We start from the raw sequence: 7,500 nt of genomic DNA on the forward strand, positions 1-7,500 counted from the left end.
TAAATTGGAAACTCCCACTTTGACTTTGACCCTCTTTCATCATTCAGTTGACTAAAATGTCATGCAGAATTTTTTTTGACACTTTAATACTAAAGGAAGCGAGGAATTGAATCCTTGAATCAAAAGAATTAGGTCCAGAAACGATTACTGGAGAATTGTAAAAACCCTAACCCTAACCCTAATCCTAGCCCTAACCCTAACCGGAGAGTTGTAAAATTTTATCTAATGAAAATTCTTAAAATTGACTCTAATCTGCATTTTAAATTGGAAACTCCCACTTGGACTTTGACCTTTTTCCATCGTTCAGTTCATGAATATATTCTGAGACAGATCATTTTTGACAAGTACATGCTAAGGAAAGTCTGTAATTTATTCCTTGAATCAAAAACTTTTGATCCAGGAAAGATTACCAGAGAAGTGTGATTTTTTTCTCCAATGACAATGCTTGAAATGGACTCTAATCTGCATATTAAATTGGAAACTCCCACTTGGACTTTGACCCTCTTTCATCATTCAGTTGACTAAAATATCATGCAGAATTTTTTTTGACACTTAAATGCTAAAGGAAGCGAGGATTTAATCCTTGAATCAATAGAATTAGGTCCAGAAAAGATTACTGGAGAATTGTAAAGACCCTAACCCTAATCCTAGCCCTAAACCTAACTGGAGAGTTGTAAAATTTTATCTAATGAAAATTCTTAAAATTGACTCTAATCTGCATTTTAAATTGGAAACTCCCACTTGGACTTTGACCTTTTTCCATCGTTCAGTTAATGAAGTTATTCTGAGACAGATCATTTTTGACAAGTACATGCTACAGAAAGTCTGTAATTTATTCCTTGAATCAAAAACTTTTGATCCAGGAAAGATTACCAGAGAAGTGTGATTTTTTTCTCCAATGACAATGCTTGAAATGGACTCTAATCTGCATTTAAAATTGGAAACTCCCACTTTGACTTTGACCCTCTTTCATCATTCAGTTGACTAAAATATCATGCAGAATTTTTTTTGACACTTAAATGCTAAAGGAAGCGAGGAATTGAATCCTTGAATCAAAAGAATCAGGTCCAGAAAAGATTACTGGAGAATTGTAAAAACCCTAACCCTAATCCTAGCCCTAACCCTAACCGGAGAGTTGTAAAATTTTATCTAATGAAAATTCTTAAAATTGACTCTAATCTGCATTTTAAATTGGAAACTCCCACTTGGACTTTGACCTTTTTCCATCGTTCAGTTCATGAAGATATTCTGAGACAGATCATTTTTGACAAGTACATGCTAAATAAAGTCTGTAATTTATTCCTTGAATCAAAAACTTTTGATCCAGGAAAGATTACCAGAGAAGTGTGATTTTTTTTCTCCAATGACAATGCTTGAAATGTACTCTAATCTGCATTTTAAATTGGAAACTCCCACTTGGACTTTGACCCTCTTTCATCATTCAGTTGACTAAAATATCATGCAGAATTTCTTTTGACACTTAAATGCTAAAGGAAGCGAGGATTTAATCCTTGAATCAAAAGAATTAGGTCCAGAAAAGATTACTGGAGAATTGTAAAAACCCTAACCCTAATCCTAACCCTAACCCTAACCTGAGAGTTGTAAAATTTTATCAAATGAAAATGCTTGAAATTGACTTTAATCTGCATTTTAAATTGGAAACTCCCACTTTGACTTTGACCCTCTTTCATCATTCAGTTGACTAAAATATCATGCAGAATTTTTTTTGACACTTAAATGCTAAAGGAAGCGAGGAATTGAATCCTTGAATCAAAAGAATTAGGTCCAGAAAAGATTACTGGAGAATTGTAAAAACCCTAACCCTAATCCTAGCCCTAACCCTAACCGGAGAGTTGTAAAATTTTATCTAATGAAAATTCTTAAAATTGACTCTAATCTGCATTTTAAATTGGAAACTCCCACTTGGACTTTGACCTTTTTCCATCGTTCAGTTCATGAAGATATTCTGAGACAGATCATTTTTGACAAGTACATGCTACAGAAAGTCTGTATTTTATTCCTTGAATCAAAAACTTTTGATCCAGGAAAGATTAGCAGAGAAGTGTGATTTTTTTTCTCCAATGACAATGCTTGAAATTGACTCTAATCTGCATTTTAAATTGGAAACTCCCACTTGGACTTTGACCCTCTTTCATCATTCAGTTGACTAAAATATCATGCAGAATTTCTTTTGACACTTAAATGCTAAAGGAAGCGAGGATTTAATCCTTGAATCAAAAGAATTAGGTCCAGAAAAGATTACTGGAGAATTGTAAAAACCCTAACCCTAATCCTAGCCCTAACCCTAACCGGAGAGTTGTAAAATTTTATCTAATGAAAATTCTTAAAATTGACTCTAATCTGCATTTTAAATTGGAAACTCCCACTTGGACTTTGACCCTCTTTCATCATTCAGTTGACTAAAATATCATGCAGAATTTTTTTTGACACTTAAATGCTAAAGGAAGCGAGGAATTTAATCCTTGAATCAAAAGAATTAGGTCCTGAAAAGATTACTGGAGAATTGTAAAAACCCTAACCCTAATCCTAGCCCTAACCCTAACCGGAGAGTTGTAAAATTTTATCTAATGAAAATTCTTAAAATTGACTCTAATCTGCATTTTAAATTGGAAACTCCCACTTGGACTTTGACCTTTTTCCATCGTTCAGTTCATGAAGATATTCTGAGACAGATCATTTTTGACAAGTACATGCTAAAGAAAGTCTGTAATTTATTCCTTGAATCAAAAACTTTTGATCCAGGAAAGATTAGCAGAGAAGTGTGATTTTTTTTCTCCAATGACAATGCTTGAAATTGACTCTAATCTGCATTTTAAATTGGAAACTCCCACTTGGACTTTGACCCTCTTTCATCATTCAGTTGACTAAAATATCATGCAGAATTTCTTTTGACACTTAAATGCTAAAGGAAGCGAGGATTTAATCCTTGAATCAAAAGAATTAGGTCCAGAAAAGATTACTGGAGAATTGTAAAAACCCTAACCCTAATCCTAGCCCTAACCCTAACCGGAGAGTTGTAAAATTTTATCTAATGAAAATTCTTAAAATTGACTCTAATCTGCATTTTAAATTGGAAACTCCCACTTGGACTTTGACCTTTTTCCATCGTTCAGTTCATGAAGATATTCTGAGACAGATCATTTTTGACAAGTACATGCTACAGAAAGTCTGTAATTTATTCCTTGAAACAAAAACTTTTGATCCAGGAAAGATTACCAGAGAAGTGTGATTTCTTTCTCCAATGACAATGCTTGAAATGGACTCTAATCTGCATATTATATTGGAAACTCCCACTTGGACTTTGACCCTATTTCATCATTCAGTTGACTAAAATATCATGCAGAATTTTTTTTGACACTTAAATGCTAAAGGAAGCGAGGATTTAATCCTTGAATCAATAGAATTAGGTCCAGAAAAGATTACTGGAGAATTGTAAAAACCCTAACCCTAATCCTAGCCCTAACCCTAACCGGAGAGTTGTAAAATTTTATCTAATGAAAATTCTTAAAATTGACTCTAATCTGCATTTTAAATTGGAAACTCCCACTTTGACTTTGACCCTCTTTCATCATTCAGTTGACTAAAATATCATGCAGAATTTTTTTTGACACTTAAATGCTAAAGGAAGCGAGGAATTTAATCCTTGAATCAAAAGAATTAGGTCCTGAAAAGATTACTGGAGAATTGTAAAAACCCTAACCCTAATCCTAGCCCTAACCCTAACCGGAAAGTTGTAATATTTTATCTAATGAAAATTCTTAAAATTGACTCTAATCTGCATTTTAAATTGGAAACTCCCACTTGGACTTTGACCTTTTTCCATCGTTCAGTTCATGAAGATATTCTGAGACAGATCATTTTTGTCAAGTACATGCTAAAGAAAGTCTGTAATTTATTCCTTGAATCAAAAACTTTTGATCCAGGAAAGATTAGCAGAGAAGTGTGATTTTTTTTCTCCAATGACAATGCTTGAAATTGACTCTAATCTGCATTTTAAATTGGAAACTCCCACTTGGACTTTGACCCTCTTTCATCATTCAGTTGACTAAAATATCATGCAGAATTTCTTTTGACACTTAAATGCTAAAGGAAGCGAGGATTTAATCCTTGAATCAAAAGAATTAGGTCCAGAAAAGATTACTGGAGAATTGTAAAAACCCTAACCCTAATCCTAACCCTAACCCTAACCTGAGAGTTGTAAAATATTATCTAATGAAAATGCTTGAAATTGACTCTAATCTGCATTTTAAATTGGAAACTCCCACTTTGACTTTGACCCTCTTTCATCATTCAGTTGACTAAAATGTCATGCAGAATTTTTTTTGACACTTAAATACTAAAGGAAGCGAGGAATTGAATCCTTGAATCAAAATAATTAGGTCCAGAAAAGATTACTGGAGAATTGTAAAAACCCTAACCCTAATCCTAGCCCTAACCCTAACCGGAGAGTTGTAAAATTTTATCTAATGAAAATTCTTAAAATTGACTCTAATCTGCATTTAAATTGGAAACTCCCACTTGGACTTTGACCTTTTTCCATCGTTCAGTTCATGAAGATATTCTGAGACAGATCATTTTTGACAAGTACATGCTACAGAAAGTCTGTAATTTATTCCTTGAATCAAAAACTTTTGATCCAGGAAAGATTACCAGAGAAGTGTGATTTTTTTCTCCAATGACAATGCTTGAAATGGACTCTAATCTGCATATTAAATTGGAAACTCCCACTTGGACTTCGACCCTCTTTTATCATTCAGTTGACTAAAATATCATGCAGAATTTTTTTTGACACTTAAATGCTAAAGGAAGCGAGGATTTAATCCTTGAATCAATAGAATTAGGTCCAGAAAAGATTACTGGAGAATTGTAAAAACCCTAACCCTAATCCTAGCCCTAACCCTAACTGGAGAGTTGTAAAATTTTATCTAATGAAAATTCTTAAAATTGACTCTAATCTGCATTTTAAATTGGAAACTCCCACTTGGACTTTGACCTTTTTCCATCGTTCAGTTAATGAAGTTATTCTGAGACAGATCATTTTTGACAAGTACATGCTATAGAAAGTCTGTCATTTATTCCTTGAATCAAAAACTTTTGATCCAGGAAAGATTACCAGAGAAGTGTGATTTTTTTCTCCAATGACAATGCTTGAAATGGACTCTAATCTGCATTTTAAATTGGAAACTCCCACTTGGACTTTGACCCTCTTTCATCATTCAGTTGACTAAAATATCATGCAGAATTATTTTTGACACTTAAATGCTAAAGGAAGCGAGGAATTGAATCCTTGAATCAAAAGAATTAGGTCCAGAAAAGATTACTGGAGAATTGTAAAAACCCTAACCCTAATCCTAGCCCTAACCCTAACCGGAGAGTTGTAAAATTTTATCTAATGAAAATGCTGGAAATTGACTGTAATCTGCATTTTAAATTGGAAACTCCCACTTGGACTTTGATCCTCTTTCATCTTTCAGTTCATGAAGATATTCTGAGACAGATCATTTTTGACAAGTACATGCTAAAGAAAGTGTGTAATTTAGTTCTTGAATCAAAAACTTTTGATCCAGGAAAGATTACCAGTGAAGGGTGATTTTTTTTTCTCCAAAAACAATGCTTGAAATTTACTCTAATCTGCATTTTAAATTGGAAACTCCCACTTGGACTTTGACCCTCTTTCATCATTCAGTTGACTAAAATATCATGCAGAATATTTTTTGACACTTAAATGCTAAAGGAAGCGAGGATTTAATCCTTGAATCAATAGAATTAGGTCCAGAAAAGATTACTGGAGAATTGTAAAAACCCTAACCCTAATCCTAGCCCTAACCCTAACCGGAGAGTTGTAAAATTTTATCTAATGAAAATTCTTAAAATTGACTCTAATCTGCATTTTAAATTGGAAACTCACACTTGGACTTTGACCTTTTTCCATCGTTCAGTTCATGAAGATATTCTGAGACAGATCATTTTTGACAAGTACATGCTAAAGAAAGTGTGTAATTTAGTTCTTGAATCAAAAACTTTTGATCCAGGAAAGATTACCAGAGAAGTGTGATTTTTTTTCTCCAATGACAATGCTTGAAATTGACTCTAATCTGCATTTTAAATTGGAAACTCCCACTTGGACTTTGACCTTTTTTCATCGTTCAGTTCATGAAGATATTCTGAGACAGATCATTTTTGACAAGTACATGCTAAAGAAAGTCTGTAATTTATTCCTTGAATCAAAAACTTTTGATCCAGGAAAGATTACCAGAGAAGTGTGATTTTTTTTCTCCAATGACAATGCTTGAAATTGACTCTAATCTGCATTTTAAATTGGAAACTCCCACTTTGACTTTGACCCTCTTTCATCATTCAGTTGACTAAAATATCATGCAGATTTTTTTTTGACACTTAAATGCTAAAGGAAGCGTGGATTTAATCCTTGAATCAAAAGAATTAGGTCCAGAAAAGATTACTGGAGAATTGTAAAAACCCTAACCCTAATCCTAACCCTAACCCTAACCTGAGAGTTGTAAAATTTTATCAAATGAAAATGCTTGAAATTGGCTCTAATCTGAATTTTAAATTGGAAACTCCCACTTGGACTTTGACCGTCTTTCATCATTCAGTTGACTGAAATATCATGCAGAATTTTTTTTGACACTTAAATGCTAAAGGAAGCGAGGATTTAATCCTTGAATCAAAAGAATTAGGTCCAGAAAATATTACTGGAGAATTGTAAAAACCCTAACCCTAATCCGAACCCTAACCCTAACCTGAGAGTTGTAAAATTTTATCAAATGAAAATGCTTGAAATTGACTCTAATCTGCATTTTAAATTGGAAACTCCCACTTGGACTTTGACCGTCTTTCATCATTCAGTTGACTAAAATATCATGCAGAATTTTTTTTGACACTTAAATGCTAAAGGAAGCGAGGATTTAATCCTTGAATCAAAAGAATTAGGTCCAGAAAAGATTACTGGAGAATTGTAAAAACCCTAACCCTAATCCTAACCCTAACCCTAACCTGAGAGTTGTAAAATTTTATCTAATGAAAATGCTTGAAATTGACTCTAATCTGCATTTTAAATTGGAAACTCCCACTTTGACTTTGACCCTCTTTCATCATTCAGTTGACTAAAATATCATGCAGAATTTTTTTTGACACTTAAATGCTAAAGGAAGCGAGGAATTGAATCCTTGAATCAAAAGAATTAGGTCCAGAAAAGATTACTGGAGAATTGTAAAAACCCTAACCCTAATCCTAGCCCTAACCCTAACCGGAGAGTTGTAAAATTTTATCTAATGAAAATTCTTAAAATTGACTCTAATCTGCATTTTAAATTGGAAACTCCCACTTGGACTTTGACCTTTTTCCATCGTTCAGTTCATGAAGATATTCTGAGACAGATCATTTTTGACAAGTACATGCTACAGAAAGTCTGTAATTTATTCCTTGAATCAAAAACTTTTGATCCAGGAAAGATTACCA

The sequence above is a fragment of the Brienomyrus brachyistius genome, unplaced genomic scaffold (genome assembly GCF_023856365.1).
Source record: "Brienomyrus brachyistius isolate T26 unplaced genomic scaffold, BBRACH_0.4 scaffold77, whole genome shotgun sequence".
NCBI lineage: Eukaryota > Metazoa > Chordata > Actinopteri > Osteoglossiformes > Mormyridae > Brienomyrus > Brienomyrus brachyistius.